Below are 20,450 nucleotides of genomic sequence, written 5' to 3' on the forward strand. Positions count from 1 at the left end.
CCTAGAGTCTTGAAACTTGACATGAAGGTTGGCCATAACTAGTTAGTAACCACTGGTCATTTCAAGGTCATTCATTTGAAGGTCAAGGTCACTGTGACCTTGAATGTAAAAATGTTAAAGTTCTTATTTCATGGTATAACTTTGGTATGCTTGGACCTAGAGTCTTCAAACTTGACATGAAGGTTGGCCAGGATTAACAGATGACCACTGGTCATTTCAAGGTCATTCATTTGAAGGTGAAGGTCACTGTGACCTTCAATATAAAAATGTTAAAGTTGTTATAACTTTGGTATGCTTGGACCTAGAGTCTTGAAACTTGACATGAAGGTTGGCCAGAACTAGTAAGTAACCACTGGACATTTCAAGGTCATTCATTTGAAGGTCAAGGTCACTGTGACCTTGAATGTAAAAATGTTAAAGTTGTTATAACTTTGGTATGCTTGGACCTAGAGTCTTAAAACTTGACATGAAGGTTGGCCAGAACTAGTAAGTAACCACTGGACATTTCAAGGTCATTCATTTGAAGGTCAAGGTCACTGTGACCTTGAATGTAAAAATGTTAAAGTTCTTATTTCATGTTATAACTTTGGTATGCTTGTACCTAGAGTCTTCAAACTTAAGATAAAGATTGGCCAGTACTAGAAGATGACCACTGGTCATTTCAATGTCATTCATTTGAAGGTCAAGGTCACTGTGACCTTAAATGTTAAAATGTTAAAATTGTTATAACTTTGGTATGCTTGGACATAGAGTCTTCAAACTTGACATGAAGGTTTGCAAGCACACTTAGATGACCACTGGTCATTTCAAGGTCATTCATTCTAAGGTCAAGGTCACTGTGACCTTGAATGTAAAAATGTTAAAGTTCTTATAACTTTGGTAGGTAAAAATGTTAAAGTTCTTATTCCATGTTATAACTTTGGTATGCTTGTACCTAGAGTCTTCAAACTTGACATAAAGGTTGGCCAGTACTAGAAGATCACCACTGCTCATTTCAATGTCATTCATTTGAAGGTCAAGGTCACTGTGACCTTCAATGTTAAAATGTTAAAATTGTTATAACTTTGGTATGCTTGGACCTAGAATCTCAAACGAAAGGTACTTTCCTGTCATTTAAATCAAAAATCCGGCTTCAATGCGGTCATCTCCGACCGCGGAACTCTTGTCTAGTTCTGTGTCATTCTTATGTGCCCCACCACTATATTGGGGATGTATTGTTTTTGCCCTGTCTGTTTGTTTGTTTGTTTGTTTGCCCCAACTTTAACATTTGCAATAACTTTTGCAATATTGAAGATACTTGATATTTGGCATACATGTGTATCTCATGGAGCTGCACATTTTGAGTGGTGAAAGGTCAAGGTCATCCTTCAAGGTCAAAGGTCAAATATATAGCTTCAAAGCAGCGCAAAATGGGACATAGTGTTTCTGACAAACACATATCTTGTTTTGCATTAATATAGCTTGTTATGTCCCCTTATCTGTGTTTTGGTTTGTTTGCGTCAAACTTTAACATTTGCTAGAACTTTTGCAATATTAAAGATACAGGGCTTTTTTTCCTTCTTTATGAGTGGCCGTGGAAGGACATTTCACAATTTTGAAAAGAACAATTCACAAACCTAACATGGCCGTGAATTTTTATAAAATGGGCCGTTTTTCACAATTTTAATAATTTCACGACTCAGTTTTTCACAATTTTAAGAAGTTCGCGACTCAATTTTTCACAATTTTGAAAAGTTTGCGAATTAATTTGTCACAATTTTGAAAAGATTGCAACTCATTTTTTCACAATTTTGAAAAGTTCGCGACTCATTTTTTCACAAAATAAGGGGGCCAGGGCCGCTTCACAAAGTCAGGAAAAAAAGCCCTGAGATAGCAACTTGATATTTGGCATGCATGTGTATCTCATGGAGCTGCACATTTTGAGTGGTGAAAGGTCAAGGTCATCCTTCAAGGTCAAAGGTTAAATATATGGGGGACATATAGTGTTTCACAAACACATCTTGTATTGGAACTCATGCCCAGTCCAAAAAGTATATTTTGCTGCTGCGATCTACAATCTATATTCCATAGATGGTTTGTAGGCATATTGTATAAATATATATAGTATGATACACAATATATAAATAATATGTATCATGTGATTAAAGGGGCCTTTTCACAGATTTTGGCATTTTTTAACTTATTCATTAAATGCTTTATATTGATAAATGTAAACATTGGATCGTAAAAGCTCCAGTAAAAAATCAAGAATAAAATTAAAAAAAGGAAAAGAACATTGCCCGGAGCAGGTTTCGAACCAGTGACCCCTGGAGTCCTGCCAGAGTCCTGAAGTAAAAAACGCATTAGCCTACTGAGCTATTCCGCCGAGTACATGTCTTGACGTATTTTATACCTTATATAAGCAATCTTCGTAGTTTCACAAAATTTAACGACAAAAACAGAACTCTCCAAATTATTCAATCGTTTCGCGTTGCAACGCTTTATAATTTTTAGGTTTTAAAATCGTCAAAAGATGCATATAATGGCTATATTAGACCATGGTAAATGTTCAGTATTACTGTTTCCTCACAAATATCATAACTAAAACGAAAATTTGCAAATCTGAAACAACTTTTTTCAATTTTGTCAATTTACCAAAGCGTGAAAAGATCCCTTTAAACTGTAAGAATTGAATTAGATACAAGTTTTAAAAAACAACACAATAAAGCAGAATTTATCAAGAGCAACCAATGATGAATGTGAGTAGCTGAACCGTTTTAAGTTTCCTTTTAAAATGTTAAAAGTTAATATCATTGCGTGAAACTTTTTAACATAATTAGGCTTATCTGGAACAACATTGAAAGCACATGCATGAAACCTGGTTTTCCAAGATCTCAAATGTAAGTTATTGTTGCTAAATGTGGTGGTTAAAGCACCTGAGATGGAAGTGTGCTTTTTGTTCAAAACCCATTTATGGCCTGGCACTAACTAGAACGAACACGTCAAAGTAAATGAGCAAAAATGTCAAATCATGGACTGAAAAGACAATAGTTTCATTATTCCTGAAAAATATTGTTCGTGTTAAAGGTTAACTAATTGCTTCATATGTGGGCTGAATGAATTACAGGTATTTAGTTTGAAAAATCAATTGGTTTCAAAATTCAAGGCATATTGATGAATCTTGTATTTGAAGTTAATTTCAGTATTCCCTACAGTCAGGTTCTGTTATGGGGTACTAGCATATGATAATTTTACCAGCTCTGTAAAACCACATTCTCTTAGTTTCATAAATGTCTTAACCCATTTATGCCTACCGTCTAGAAAAAAGGCCTTGGCAAACAGCCAAGAGTCAGATGAGACGCCGCATGATGCGGCATCTCATCAGGGTCTGCGCTGTTTGCTTAAAGGAATTTCTGTAAGAAATATTCTAAATTTAGAAATAAATATACTAGACATCCCTAATTTGGAAATAAATTGATCAAATTTAAAAGGGTGGGAGAGTCCACTAGGCTTAAATGGGTTAAAAATAAAGATGTTTTATGGGCCTGGATACTGTAATATGCCCGGTCTCCACCAAAAAGAACTTGCCAAGTTTGCTAATAAACATTCAATTGATTGTAAGACCATATGCCTACATGGTGTGCCTCAATTGCCACATTGTCACGAAAAACATATGTAATTGCCCGGTTCAAATAAATGGGTTATCTAAGGTTAAGTACACTTCCATAATAAATTATTAAGTGAGAGCAAAATTAATTTTCAAACTTAGTACTGACCTTTTCTTAACCTTTCCTCGTGTAAATTGTAGGTATTTTATTTATGTTTTGCATCATTTATATGTCATTGGGTTGAATAAATAATGAAGATAAGTATCCTAAGTATAAGACTTTTATCATATACAGGTATGGGTCATTGACTTTAACGCTTGATTTATTTAAATAGTTATAGGACACAGGGTAATTTTCATTTATGGTGACCGGGTGTTCAACTTTAGATGTTTGTTGTCAACTTTAATGGATTTGAACAAGGTAAAATATTACTGACATTTATTTCCATGTTAATCTTCCATATTGAGAAAAAAAGTTTTAAAACTTTGGATAAGAATAACCAGATTGTGTTTGTATACCACCTTTAAAAAGAACTTTTCGTCACCTTTTGGTATTTGAACACGCGATATATTTCATAGAATGATTGGCAGTCAACCAGTCGGTGGATTTAAAGATAACGTTTTGATGTTTGTACAATAAATGACTAATATCAGATCAAGGCCTAATGAATGTATTAATAATGTTTATTAATCTAAAACTATAATCATTTGGCTTTGGTCATGTCCACACTTAATATACTTTTTGTTGCTGATTTCAATCATGTAGGCATTTTTACATGGGAATTGTGACTACTGACATGAACTTTCCACAGGTTTCAGCTATTTAAAAAAAAGAAGAAGAAAAAAAGTTTGCTCATTCATTATACTTTTTATTAAGTAGCCTCTTAAAACAATGCCATGACTTAATGCTGTCACAACAACACAAAATATGAGTGTTAAACTGTTTTATATGCTGAATAAATGTACATTACTTAAAATAGTTATTAAAACCTCAAAATGTATCTGGCTTTTGGTTTGATATATTAGTCCCCATGGCCAACACATATCTTTAAGATATGCTATCATTAATAATGATTGTATGTCATTTGGGGGAATTTTTTTTTGTTAAAGGCCATTCAAGGTCGGAAGACTTACAAAAAAATGGCTTATAATTCATACTTTAATTATAATTGCGGATGCAATTCAGGCCAAGGGTATTTTTCTTGTCTCTGAACACAAAATGGTTCAATTTATCATATTATATTACCAAAAGCTATCATTGGTTTTATGGAGCAGACTGTTCAGGTTTTATGCTGTTTGCTGCTCATCAGTATTATCCAAGGGTTAGAAATGAAGCCTTTAAAACTTGGATATACTCAGGTAGTAAAAAAAGTCTTAAATTAAATTTAACTGCCTAAGTGACTACAAATGAGTCAAAAGAAGTATCTAAGTGGTAAAGGGTAAAACCTTCAGAGTTGTTAGCATTTAGACTTCTTCTTCATGCAGTTTCATGTTGAACCTACAGCAGCCCTGGGGACCCTCCTGCTGCTTCCTGCATTAGAATGCAGTTAAAATTGTCAATCAGGTGTGACCGCAATATTGGTTCTTCAAACAAGTTAGATTGCTATCTCCACGCAGAGTTGTCATCCCATGCTCTCACTTAAATCTCTGCCATCAACAGAAAATCTTTATGAAAGGATTTTTTTTCATTATTATTTTATCAAAAGTTGAGTAATTTTCTTGTACATTTTGGAAATAGTGTTACAATTTTCAAGGAGGGGTAGTTCATAACTTCACTACACAGTATATACACTCTACATTTTATTTGCACACTATGATAATAAATATATACACCAATGAATAAGTCTCTCATACTACTTAAGTATCTTTACATCTCTATGTTCAATTCTACTCTCCATCAGCTCCCTTACTGAACCTGGCTTTTCATACAAATCTGCCCACCCTACCATATTTGGATGTGTGGAAAGACACTGATAGGACCTAACATTTAATTGATATTTATTATGGCAACTGTTGAAATATTTGACAAGCAGACTTTGCAGAGCAACACACCAGACTACTCTTTATTATTAAATGATGACCACATGGTATCCTGTTTTGATAACACATGTTCACCATGCCCCCCCCCCCCCCCCCCGGATGGCATCAAACAAAGCAGTCTAAATTGAGTTTAGATATGAAAAATTACAACAATAGTGTACAAGCTAAGGTTCATAATATCAAATTAATTACCATAATTGAAATATGTAATAATAACAACCCGAACAATATTGTACCAAGACACTGGCTGGGCTATCATCCTTAGATGGTTATAACGGCAGGGATTTGACCAAGCTATGCTGGTTCCAGTCAAATCTTTGCATGGAGGTTGGCTAGATTGGTAAAGACAAGTAGAAGAGTTTATGATTATGGCGTCCTTTAGTTTGATGTTAAAGAGATCAGTTCATGCCTGCTTGTAGTTAAAAAATGTGAATTCGGCTCAACAAAACAACTCAGGTATGTTTGATTGGAATTAAACAGCCCCAGAAGGTGGGCATAAAGTGATCGCATTTCCGTCTGTCTGTCTGTCCTTCACATTTTGTGTTAAGGTTTTGAAAAATGCTTATAACTTCTATGTGCTTCAGATGTAACCTTCATATTTGGTATGCATGTGTACATGGACAAGGCCTTTTCATTCACACACAAATTTTGACCCCTTTGACCTTTACCTTGAACTTAAGGTCTGCGTTTAGGTTTCCAGTTTCCAATTCTGCGTTTAGGTTTCGAAAAAGCATTTTTCGGGGACATATGTCCTCCTATGGAGACAGCTCCTGTTCTATATAAACTAAAAGTAAACATTATTCTGTGCATGTATTTATCTATAGTAAAAAACAATTAATTACTTTAAACAAGTTATACCTTTCTTTGACCTAAAATGAAAATCCAAGTGTTGTGAAGATATTGAAAAGATTATAGCATTTTATAGGGACTTTCATTTCATGCTCTTAGTTTTGTTTTAATGGCAAATTTACTGCTAGCATAGGCAATATTTGTTGAAATTTGATAACATATATTGAACGCAAAATTACCTGGGCCTTCTGCCAAGTATAGGGATTGCTACAATCGGTTTGAATTGACAGTTTCAATCTTTAATTAAATTTAAAAGCAAACAGCAAAGTATAGACTTTATAAAAAAAAAGAGATTTAGAAGTGGTTTTGAAGAAATTGTTAATGATTGTTGTCTGTTGTACTTTGATGTTCCAAATATATGTTGGCAATACCCTTGTCAAAAAAGTGAGCAAAATCCGGTTATAACCCAGTTTTAAACTGGGTTTAACCCTGCGGTATTGGCACCGAGCTAAAAGCGAGTCTTTTAAACACACTTTTTGCTTACCAACTTGGTTTTATCTGAGTTGAATCTTGGTTTAACTCGCTTAAAGCCAACATAGTGGTTTTTATAACCGTCTTAAGTGGGTTTAAAGTGAGTTTTTTTCAGGCATCTGTGTTAAACACTGCGGTATTTGCACTGTGCTAAAAGCGGGTTTTTCAGACACGCTTTTAGCTTACCGACTGGGTTTTTTAGCTTACTGACTTGGTTTTTTCTGAGTTAAATCTTGGTTTTACTCGCTTTAAACCAACATAGTGGGTTTTTTAACCATCTTAAGTGGGTTTAAAGTGAGTATGATTTTCTACAAGTTGGTTTTTTGAGGTTTTTTAAACATGCTTAGACCAACTTCTATCTGTGAAGTTGGTTTTAAGTGGGTAAAAAGTGTGTTTTTTATGTGAGCTATAAGCAGGCTAAACACGGTTTTTAAGTGAGCGAAAAGTGAGCTGAAAGCACGCCTTTGTTAGTTTTTTTCACAGTGAAAACATGCTTTTAACTCGCTTTAAACCTAGTTATTAACAGTATTTTATCTGTGAAAAAACAAAAGAAATTTGTGGGTTTGGCTAAGTTGATTTTTGTGGGTTTTAACAGTGTTTTAGTGAGTTTTTTTAAGAAAGTAGGTTTTTTGTGAGCCTTTTGTGGGATTTTGCAGTGTGAAAAAAAATAATTTTGGACTGATATGTTCTAGAAAAAATAGTTTTTGTGAAGCAATTACAACAGTTCATTATAAGCCCCATGTGGTTAAAAGGGAAAAAAACACAATGTGTACGAAAATTATGTTTATATGACAAAAATAGTACACCGCAAATTAATACAAACAGATTATTTTTACAATACATTATAAAATAATAGACATTTATGGAAGATTTTAAAGCAAAAGGTTGACCGCAATGGACCACTGCGGGTGGAGTATTTAGACCGCAGCTGCTGCAGAGACCTGGATCTCAGCTGTTGGAGGTACCTGAACCGCAGTGGAATGAGGAACCTGGATTTCAGCTTATGGAGGGACCTTGACGGCATACGGTGTTGGGACCTGCACAGCAGCTACTGGAGAGACCTTGACTGCTAGGGGACCTGGAAAGCAGCCAGTGCAGGGAATTAGACCTGATCTTGGCGGGTGGAGGGACCTGGAAAGCAGCTGGTAGAGACCTGGAAAGCGGGCCCTGGAGCGACACGTAGTTGTACCATTGATGCTGCTTGTGTCCTTCTCCTCTTGAGCATCTCTTATGCCAGTTGATCTGCAAAGGATTAATACCATATCACTTTCAAAAGGGCAAGGCATTCTTCAAACATGTTGATTGGTTATGTTTTCATTCCACTTAACTATGAAATATTGCTGTTATGGTAATCTTTTTGCTTTAATAATAATAAATTTAAGTTATTTGCTTGTTGTTTTTGTTTGTTTATTTTTGAAATTTTAATCCCGTGATCACATGTGACTAAGCACTTTTCATCAATTATTAAAAGAAATTGCGTTTGGTAGAAAATGCAGTTTGAAAATGTACCAAGATGCGTGGTCTCATTTGGCTGTGTGGTCTGGTGGCATTGTAAATGCAATAACCTGTATAGTTTACCTCTCAACAAATCGAGCTTTCTTGGTCAAGGACAGGGCGAGGTTTTCCCACTGTTGTTCCCCTCAAGTTTGCCAGCTTGTGCAGGGTAAAAACCAGGTTTAAAAGTCCATACATCAGGCAGGCGATGATGCACATTCTTTCCAAAGGATCTTCCCATTGATGTCAATTTTGCCTTGTGGCAAGAGTTTAACCTTCAAAATTAAAATATATAAGTTCTAATTAAGTATGAGGGAAAGAAATCCGTTCAGTAATAACCAGAAATAGATATAAATAAAATTTTAGATGACAATAACCATGAAACACAACCATAATTATTCACTGTACACAACATTTACACTTTTTCATGTGTAAGTTTATCTATTTTTGCTTCAAAATGTGTTGTTTATCCTTTAAATTGCAATACAATAACTTATCCATTTACATTTCCCAGTGACAATACATAAATATGATAATGATCATAATTAATTCAATAAACTAAATAAAAAAAGGGGTGAAGAAATGACAATACAAACCTGTTAAAACTGTTCTTCAGTATTCCAAAAACAACAACAGGCAGTTCAACCTCCTTTCCAACAATCTTATTATTGATTTCCACATTGCAGTAAAAAACACATTGTTTTCATCACACAATACTTCATGCTGACAGAATTTCAAGACATTTTACACTACCATTATAAGTCTTTCACTTCATTATATTAATGTTGCTGAATTAAATTTAGCTCAATATTCAATTGCTGACACCAGCTTATTTTTCAAAAGTTGTTGTTTTCAAAAAGATAACTTCCTCAGTGCAATAGCCAATCAAAAGCCTTATATCTTATTCCACACAGCCTTATCTCTAGGCAAACCCCATCAGTAGCCTTATCTACCCCTAGATAATCAGTACCCTGTTTAGCTCTGAATGCCTGACAGATTGTTATCTGTTTATTGTTAGTGGTGTGAAATAAGGGTGTTTTTAGGTATTGTCTTGTTATTTTGTTGACAGTTTATGTAACACAGGTCATGTTTGGCATTTTATTATTTTATTGCAAATTAAGAAAATGGATATGATGGTATCATATGCAAATATCAAAATCTTGCATAACTTATGTACAAAAATAAATAGATTATTTCCAAAATAATGTTTCCAATACCATAATTATTTAAATATGCAGATTTAACAAGTAAATACTGTTTTAAAAAAATATAAACAATCATATGAGATTGTTTAAAAAAAATAAAAAATTAAGACATAAAACAATCATAAGATATTGTTTATAATAAAAACAAACATAAAGAAAAAATTCAAAGTGAAACACAAACTCTTTCATTTTCATGTATAAAACTAAGCTTGACCATTGTTATAGTTTTTGTCAGTGATACTTGTTGTCCATCTGTGAACCTGTGATAATCTGAAAGAGCCATTTTCATCCAATATTCCCTAAAAATTATGGGGAGCACACAAATGTACAATAGGGACAATGGCAAACAAGCTGTAAAAAAAGCCCCTTTACAATTGACTTGTTTTATTTATGGCTATAAACATTAAACAAAGACCCAGTTGAAGAATTATTGTTTCATTGATGAGTTATATTAATAAACAAAAGACCAACTTGTTGAAAAGTGTGTTAAAGTGAGTCTTTAAGCCTCGTTGCAGCTCTCAACTTATTTACAAAAAGACCAAGTTAAACTCGCTTAAACCCACTTCTGTTTAAAAAAAGACCAACTTCTGTTGTAAAAGACTCGCTTATAAAACAAAAAGACACACTTAAACACACATAAACCAACTCATAAATAAAAAGGCTCACTTTTGACACACAAAAAACCGACTTCTTACAGAAAAAAACTCGCTTAAACACACATCTTCTTAAAATAACCAACTTTAAACTCAGTTAAGCACAGTTTAGCGCACATAAAACTCACTTTTATTAGCAAAAACCAACTTCCGCTAAGAAAAACTCAGAAAAAACACAGTTTTATGTTGGTTTAAGTGTGTTTTGGTATGAAAGTGGGTTATTTTTTGACAAGGGTATTAAACTGGTTATAAATCTGAAGTAAAAAAATGCAAGTACATATGCAGTCATAGTGGGTAATTGAACATTATTTGAGGTAAAAAAATATATATAATGGTTGATGTTGTGCACTAGGTGTGATGATTGTTAAGTAAGAGCATTAAGCTTATGTATTTTTTTAAGTACATTCATTTTCAATCTTTTTTTTATGTTTTAATAAATTGAACTATAACCTACTACAAACACAAATTAATTGACTTCAATCAAAGCGCTGAAGGCACTGAAGTTGTTCGCCGTTGTTGTCCTTGATTAGCTTGTGTGCATTGCACAGGCTAATCAGTGTGCACAGGCTAATCTTATTTGACATGCATTAAGCCCCGTCTTCCCTGAAAGCAGCCAATATGTACAGATTTCAATGATAAACACCAGACTGGCCAATGTCGTCTTACAAATACACTCACTGCTGTAGTAGATGCAGACGCTCCTAAGCATTCGTCGCCTGCAGTGCAGACAGGCAGCCGTAATTTCCGCGGATCAGGTTGTCCCGGATGTCACTTCTGAGATTTGCGTAAATTTGTTTTAAAAAATGTGGGGGAGAGGGGCTTCCACCGATTCCGCGGACGTATTTCATAAGTGGCCCGAAATATCCGCAGCCCGCGAAATCTCTCCGCATTTTACACTGGTAGATTCTGCCTAAGCATTTTTAAAATGAGCCATATAATTGGCTGTCATTTCCCAATCTTCCAATTAACATCGTGTTCTTAAAATGCGCTCTGTGATTTGTGAAATGGCGCCGTTGTGAAGAGAAAATTAAGATTATTGAAATAACAAATAGCAATCGAATAAACGACTGACATCACCTAGTCTGATAGGAATAATGAAATGTGTTTGTCAAAAAAAGACTACGTTTTAGATACAAGCAACACATATTTTGTTAAGAAATGTGCCCACTGAATTTGTGTCACGGAAACCAGTGTTTGCAAATTGGAGTGTAGTCTACTCGCGAAGTAAAACAATTTAGAGAGTACCGTTCGAACATGGAAATAGACAAACATGATTTGATTTTTATATGTCTGTGGGTCTGTGTATAATCAGATTCATATGCATATTCTACTTTATTATGTTTGTCACGCTGTTCAGTTAACTGAAATAGCTTTGAACTGAGTGAAGATGTGAAATGCAAGATATTGAAAGGTAAACAAATTAAATATATTAATTTAACTCAGTTAATACATCATTAACACCAGAAGAACACTCAAGTGTGTTTGTTTATATTTAGTCTATTAACTGTCATTCAATACATTGAAAAACTGCTGCTATTGATCACAATAAATACTTACTTAACTGTTTACTTTGCATCCTCAGTATGATAAATGTGAAGTTTAACAGGTTTTTATAAAGAAATAATGTTATGAAGTTCAAAAAGTTGTTTATTTTAATGTCTGTTTTTCGGCGTAAGCTGTTTTAAGCGAGCTTTTCACCTTAGCCTGACCTTTGTGAGCGTCCAATAGAATTCAAATAAAACTTCCCGCGGCCAAGTACAGATGAATACACTTCATTGACTGCATTGGCTGATTTGAGAATACGACCAGCACATTGGAAACATGTCCGCGTCTTTGTAACACTGTTTTACTGCGTGTTAAGCATGAAACAATTTTATATCTAATGAAAAGGCTTAATAGATAGAACAGTTATACACTCAATCTCGATATCAATACAGTTTGTGCGTCCACCTTTTATTTTCAGAAGATTTTCAGCGCGAGAACGTTTGCACTTAAAGGCTATTTTCTCATATTTAGTACTAACTTCCATATTCCTGTCAACATGTTAACATGTTAAAGTATAGAGAGCAGTGGAAACGAAGACTCACTTTAATGTATTGCATTTCAACTCGCGAGGTATATCGGGTCAAATTGCGGCCACTGTTTGTGAATGTCAGAGTTTACATACAGGTCATCGCTGCGTCTCAACCCTATGTGCTGATCGGAGTTCGCGGCCAGGAAAATAATCATAACATAATAAAGACGCTATAGCGTGAACTAGGTGAACTGGAATTTTCTTTAGACCAGACAGATAATAAATGAATAATAATAGATTCTTAATGTGTTTTCGACAATACCATGATACATATTGTTTTTAATTAATTTAACAAGAATTATGCCATCATATTGACTAATGAATTAAGCATGAGCCAATGATTCTCGATACTGTTAATAATCGAATCAAATAGCAATGCCAGACAAACCACTAAAACAGGTTTGTTCGAAGAACGCGTGTATAAATATTAAAAATATATACGGATACTTCGCGTGTGGCCGGTTGACTCATATGTATTAATTTCACTTCCATTCTTCTTTTGGTTTTCTGTTTTGTAATCGATATGTTTATGACCAGCAATATGTAATGATGTAAAATAAGCCGCGAAACCTCCGCGTATCATCCCGTACTGCGTTTGCTGCAGCTAAGAACTGCACAGAAAAAGACATTCGCTATCTTTGATCTCATTCATTGAAGTCTTTACCTTTCATTAACTGCAACCACAATCAACGCCGTATATCTTTTTTAAAGATATTTCTTGTTATGTTTATCATTGTGTTATGCGCGCCATTCGCGTAGTCAAAATCAGTCAACAGAATTTTCCTCCCCTCTGACTTTGCCTCAATCACACCCCTGGTGAGGAAACAGTAATACCGAACACTTACCATACTCTTATTACATGTATATTCATTATATGTTCTTTGATGATTGAAAAACCTAAAAATGTAAAGTGTTACAAATGCGAAATTGAATAATTTGAAGAGTTCGGTTGTTATCTTATATTTGTAACATTACGAGAATTGCTGCTGCTAATTATATCAAGTATAAAATATACCATTCAAGCCAAGTTGCCATGTACTTTTTTCTTTCTTTAATTTTATTCTTTTTTTTTTAATACAGCTATTTAGTTAGAATGTTTATATTTATCAATATAAAGCATTTAATGACAAACTTCAATCCATGCCAAATCTGTGAAAAGGTCCCTTTAAATGTGAGGGACAATTTAAATAATTTACTAACATGAACTGCATGGTGGAAACAGTTGTGATTTCATACTCAATTATGCTGTCAGTTGTTGCAGGGTGAATCTCCTGATCCTCACTAATAGATTCACTGACCATGACCCTTTGACTTAAAACTAGGCCATTTTTAGAGATGGAGAAACCAGAGAATATTGTACATGGTATAAAACTGAAGGTGATCTGATGGTATCCCCAAGGCCATTGAGTGACATTGTTGTATTGGCATTATTTTCTGCTCTTAAGTACTATAGCTTTATCACTAACAAAAGTCAAAAGTTAAACATGAGAAATCTGTTGTGAAAGTTTTCATGTGATTCATTCTTGAAATGTGAGGTTAGATACTAGTAAGGTGAAGTGATAAAACCTGGTCAAGTTATTTTTATGTCCCCCACTATAGTAGTGGGGGACATATTGTTTTTGCCCTGTCTGTTGGTTGGTTGGTTGGTCTGTCTGTCTGTCTGTTTGCGCCAACTTTAACATTTTGCAATAACTTTTGCTATATTGAAGATAGCAACTTCATATTTGGCATGCATGTGTATCTCATGAAGCTGCACATTTTGAGTGGTGAAAGGTCAAGGTCATCCTTCAAGGTCAGAGGTCAAATATATGTGGCCAAAATCGCTCATTTTATGAATACTTTTGCAATATTGAAGATAGAAACTTGATATTTGGCATGCATGTGTATCTCATGGAGCTGCACATTTTGAGTGGTGAAAGGTCAAGGTCATCCTTCAAGGTCAGAGGTCAAATATATGTGGCCAAAATCGCTTATTTTATGAATACTTTTGCAATATTGAAGATAGCAACTTGATATTTGGCATGTATGTGTATCTCATGGAGCTGCACATTTTGAGTGGTGAAAGGTCAAGGTCATTCTTTAAGGTCAGAGGTCAAATATATGTGGCCCAAATCGCTTATTTTATGAATACTTTGCGATATTGAAGATAGCAACTTGAAATTTGGCATGCATGTGTATCTCATGGAGCTGCACATTTTGAGTGGTGAAAGGTCAAGGTCATCCTTCAAGGTCAAATATATGGGTCAAAATTGCGCATGTAATGTCACTTCTGCAATATTGGAGCTAGCAATTTTATATTTGAAATGCGTGTGTATCTCAAGGAGCTGCACATTTTGAGTGGTGACGGGTCAAGGTCATCCTACAAGGTCAAACATCATATAGGGGGACATTGTGTTTCACAAACACATCTTGTTAGCTCTGCTGTTTTCAGAGAAAACCCGAGGTATTGTCATAGCCAGCTCGTCGTCCGCCGTCGTGCTAAAACCTTTACATTAGCTCTAAAATCAAATTGCTTCCACCTACAACTTTGAAACTTCATATGTGTATTCCTTGATGAGTTCTACACGCCACACCATTTTTGGGTCACTAGGTCAAAGGTCAAGGTCACTGTGACCTCTTATATAAAACTTTAACATAGGCTCTAAAGTCAAAGTGCTTCCACCTTCCATCTTTGAAACTTCATATGTAGATGCATCTTGATGAGTTCTACACGCTACACGCTTCCACCTACAACTTTGAAACTTCATATGTATGTGCACCTTGATGAGTTCTACATGCCACACCCATTTTTTGGGTCACTAGGTCAAAGGTCAAGGTCACTGTGACCTCTAATATAAACTTTAACATAGGCTCTAAAATCAAAGTGCTTCCACCTACACCTTTGAAACTTCATATGTAGATGCACCTTGATGAGTTCTACACGCCACACCCATTTTTGGGTCACTAGGTCAAAAGTCAAGGTCACTGTGACCTCTAAACAAAAAAATCTAACAAGCTTTCGCAGCGGAGCGTGGCACCCGTTATGCCGTGCTCTTGTTACATATGCTTTTATGTCAGGGTAATATTATTATCTAAAATATACAAAAATGATGTGTTTAGCGCACCAAATGACTTGTTTGTTTTTTTTTGCAATATGAAATCTTCATGATAGGTGCAAAGGGCCAGACAAAAAAAAAATAAGTACACATTTCACAAATTGACTGCATCACTTTGTGTTATTGCGTCTATAAGAAAGTAATATTACCCTGATAGCACCATGTGTAAATAACTAAATAAGTAAATATCCTGAAATTTCCAATTTAAAAAAATCTAGTTGGCCATCCGAACAACCAAGTTTTGCAATATTCTTTCCTGCTGCCTTCCACCCCCCCCCCTCTGGGGAAAACTTGCAACAAAGTTTTTATGTCCCCCACTATAGTAGTGGGAGACAAATTGTTTTTGCCCTGTCTGTTGGTTGGTTGGTTGGTCTGTTGGTTTGCGCCAATTTTAACATTTTGCAATAACTTTTGCTATATTGAAGATAGCAACATCATATTTGGCATGCATGTGTATCTCATGAAGCTGCACATTTTGAGTGGTGAAAGGTAAAGGTCAAGGTCATCCTTCAAGGTCAGAGGTCAAATATATGTGGCCAAAATCGTTCATTTTATAAATACTTTTGCAATATTGAAGATAGCAACTTCATATTTGGCATGCATGTGTATCTCATGGAGCTGCACATTTTGAGTAGTGAAATTTCAAGGTCAAGGTCATCATCCTTCAAGGTCAGAGGTCAAATATATGTGGCCCAAATTGCTTATTGTATGAATACTTTTGCAATATTGAAGATAGCAACTTGATATTTGGCATGCATGTGTATCTCATGGAGCTGCACATTTGGAGTGGTGAAAGGTCAAGGTCAGAGGTCAAATATATGTAGCCCAAATCGCTTATTTTATGAATACTTTTGCAATATTGAAGATAGCAACTTGATATTTGGCATGCATGTGTATCTCATGGAGCTGCACATTTTGAGTGGTGAAGGGTAAAGGTCATCCTTCAAGGTCAAATATATGGGTCAAAATTGCTCATGTAATGTCACTTCTGCAATATTGAAGCTAGCAATTTTATATTTGAAATGCGTGTGTATCTCAAGGAGCTGCACATTTTGAGTGGTGAAGGGTCAAGGTCAAGGCCATCCTTCAAGGTCAAACGTCATATAGGGGGACATTGTGTTTCACAGACAGATCTTGTTTTTAACAAGTTGTGAATAACCGTGAGGACCAATTTTAAATATAAAGTTACTCCTGTTGCTGATGCTGCTGTTATAATATTGCTGTTGCTGATACCACTGGTCACATGTCCCTGATATGTGGCCCATAATTAATAAGTATGACCTTGCTGTTTGCAGATTTATACTTTAAGACAACCAGGTGTTTTTGCTAAGCTCTTCATGCCATACCTTGTTAAACATAAATTTTATTGTGTTTGGCACCAAAATTGACAACCAAATCAGGTAAATGGTGCATGATGCTAAGGTATTAATGCTGAACATCTCTAAATCGGTTAAAGTAGCTGACCCTGGCATTTGTATAGTTCCTGTCCTATTACCATATTGTCTGTGTTGTTGACAAAATATTTTTTTCCTCAAGGTCTGTCAAAGAATCCTTGAAGGTGCATGACACTACATGCTGCTTTTTTGTTGTGTTTTGTGCAAGCATGCACATAAATAGTGAAATTATATACACATCTAAAGTTTTAATGGACAATAAATTGTAAGTCAAGGATCTTGTACAATGGCCCTGTTTTTGTCCTCCTTATGTGTTGCATGATGTTACCTGGCCACCAATATAAGCTTCAGAGTTTTTGTAATCGACCCACATGTCCTTACTCTTGTTGTTTGTTTGCTTGTCTATAATTTTGTCTTTGACAAAAATGGTTAAGACTACAATGACAAATCCTATTTTCAGTTTGGCTACATTTGGTTTGTTACGGCTACATGTACTTTGTAATGGGCACATATTTCAGCAGGTTTCATAGAAACATCTTTGCTTTTTTAACAGGATTGATCTTCTAAAGTATTTGGTTCAAATTATTATTGTCCCCTACCGGTTTCAATGGAGGGGTCCTTATGGTTTGCGCTCTGTGTGCCCGTCAGTCTGTGAGTCTGTCACACTTTTCTGGATCCTGCGATAACTTTAAAAGTTCTTAATATTTTTCATGAAACTTGAAACATGGATAGATGGCAATAAGGACATTATGCACATCATCTCATTTTGTTCCAACGTCAAAAATTATGGTTGCTATGGCAACAAATAATAAAAAATAAATATATTTCTGACAATGGTGGAGCTGGTAGGGAACATATATTGCTTGGCAATAGTCTTGTTTATTAAGTTATTATTTAAAATCACTTTCTTTTTTTAGGACATATAATACTTAATGCATGACTTTTTGTTGTATGTGTCATGTTTAGAAAAGAAATGAGTTGCTCAAAGTTTAACAACCAGGTAAAATTATGACCTTTGATTTTATGATGAAGTTATTTGTGCAAATGAAAAAGTACAAATTTAAATTATTTGTAATCTGAAAATACATACATATGCTTAAACTGTTTAGAGGTGTATGAAAAGCCAGTTCCTTATTATATTATTTTTATTTGACATTAACATGTTGTTACTGTAAATGACCATACAAGTTTTGAGTGCTATCTTACTTTAAATTTTTATCTGCTGAAAGTTTCAGAAAAAAATTGCTTAGAGGCTCTGTATGGTTGTGACTGTTCAGTTTAAACAATCAACATTAAAAACAGTTGATAATTATATAGTTCAAATGTTTCATTTTTAAAGGATATACATTGTAACACAATTGTCAAGCAAGAATAGTATCCTTTGTTCCAAAGACTTGTTATAACAAAAAAAAAGCAAGACAACAATGAGTCACGTAACTCATTTAGGCCAACATTTTTTAATAAAAAGGTTTTCGGATTTTTTTTCTAAAAGTGTCGGGTAGGAGGACGGAAAAAAAAAAGATGGGTGACCAAATATGCACTCATTTTAAAAATGTTATGGTATGAAGTTCTTTTTACTTAGCAACCACAGTGATTTTTTTCAAACATGTTGATGTGCAAAATGATCATAATCAGACTGTAGGTCTTGATGTGCAGTTTTTAAAGGGAGGCGGAAAACAACAACGGGCGAGGCATGGTATGGTATTGCGCAAGGGGGGGGGGTTAAAGGGTTAGGATTAGGGTAAGTGTTAGGGGTCGGGTTAAGGTTTGGGTTAGCCTAAACCCAACCCTAACCCGACCCCTAACCCTTTTTTGGGGTTATCACCCCTGACCATGCCTCGCCCGTTGTAGTTTTCCGCCTCCCGTGTTTAAATTAGTTTGAATTTTAAAAATATCTTAACTATATATATATATATATACAAGTTCAAAAGTTATGCAATCTTTTCACTTGTCTATAATAAACTTTTTGGTGAAATTTTGATTGTTTTTTCACAAGGAATCCATATGTTGCATTAAAAATACTTTATATCAACAAACAACCAAAAAGCTATTGAGGTTTAAAAGAACATTTATAGTTTATTGTCCAGTAAAAATCAATACCGCAGACAAATACAAATAGCATAATAAAACGCTTCAGGGGTTTCACTGGCCCAAAAAAAGTTGTTGCCACTTAATCGCGGTGTGAAAACCGCCCGTAATTCAAACTTAATCAATAAGGACAATCATTTAAGGAACCTTACTACATTAATGAATAATGGCATTTACTATATTTTTATTACTCACAGAAGTATGTTAATACATAAATAACAATAAGTACCTTATAAGTCCAAATATTAAAAGCTTTATTTTTATATAACTAACATTTTTTCCACTTGATTAACTAGATAACCAACATAATATAATAACGTTAACAATAATGTAACAGTATGCTGCATACATGTTTCAGAATTATTTATTAAAACCGAGAATCACACAAATATATATCATCTGAAAGGAAAAATAAATCAAACATTAGAAAATAAAGCATCTCAATTCAAATTGTTAAACAGTTTATACATTTGGTCATTTGGACATGATATACATCAACTTCTGTTTATTATCAAATTTCACAAATTTTAAAACAACACCTTTTGTTAAAAGGTTTTCTGTTAATTGTGGTGGTTGATTTCCAGGTTCAATTAATAAAATGAATATTTTTTCGCATCTTTTTCTTGACAGAAAGACCCAGGATAATTGCCACTATCCATTCTTGTTGTCTTAAATAACACAAAACATATTTGTACAAACTATATACAACAAATCAACACATAAATGTCACTATCTTTATATATGTCCGAATTTTAACATATCCGAAATATAGTACATCGAGTGAAGGACCTACTTTTGATTTCAGAAATAGTTGGTATCTTAATTAAAATATATCGTTCCCAGAACATTTTAATAATGGAACTGTTAAACACAAATGCCTGTTGAAACAAGTTAACATGTGTTTTTGTGATGGTATTGATTAAAGAAATAGCGTCCCTAATAATCGTTATAATTATGGATCTTCGTGACAGTTTATCCCAGGATAACATAATTGATAGTTCAATGTCATAAAGGAGCTGTTAATCCTATAATAACCCACATAAACTTTACTATTTTATTTGGACATTCATGGTTTGAAATCGTTTTAGAAACTGTTGATTTTGCGATTTTTGAACTTTTGGTACGAACCAGTTCGGGACAAAACCAAAGTTTCATACCCATTGAAAATAACGAAAAAACACATATTATATGCACAAATTCGTCACTACAACTACATTTAACAACACATAAAATTTTATTCTCTAAAATATGACCGTATTTGTGCGTAAAATATGGAATGTTTAAAGTTGATAGGCGTAAATGGGTTTCGCATTTCGAGCACCTGTTAAATTAAAATCGTTTTTTATGTCCCCCACTATAGTAGTGGGGGACATATTGTTTTTGCCCTGTCTGTCTGTTGGTCCGTTGGTCTGTTGGTCTGTTTGCGCCAACTTTAACATTTTGCAATAACTTTTGCTACATTGAAGATAGCAACTTCATATTTGGCATGCATGTGTATCTC

General features: G+C 34.4%; 1 protein-coding gene and 1 long non-coding RNA gene across 5 annotated transcripts in view; one reads left to right on the forward strand and one right to left on the reverse strand.

Annotated features, from left to right (window-relative positions):
- The window catches only part of LOC127838283 (DNA replication complex GINS protein SLD5-like), a 92,057-nt gene that overhangs the window by 60,417 nt on the left and 11,190 nt on the right, over positions 1-20,450 (forward strand). The window lies entirely within an intron of this gene.
- On the reverse strand, positions 7,218-10,529 carry LOC127838286 (uncharacterized). The gene is made up of 3 exons (XR_008029758.1): positions 9,037-10,529; positions 8,525-8,715; positions 7,218-8,188 (listed from the first exon to the last, which is right to left on the reverse strand). It is a non-coding gene; the product is annotated as an uncharacterized LOC127838286 (long non-coding RNA).

Source organism: Dreissena polymorpha, chromosome 7 (genome assembly GCF_020536995.1).
Source record: "Dreissena polymorpha isolate Duluth1 chromosome 7, UMN_Dpol_1.0, whole genome shotgun sequence".
Lineage (NCBI taxonomy): Eukaryota > Metazoa > Mollusca > Bivalvia > Myida > Dreissenidae > Dreissena > Dreissena polymorpha.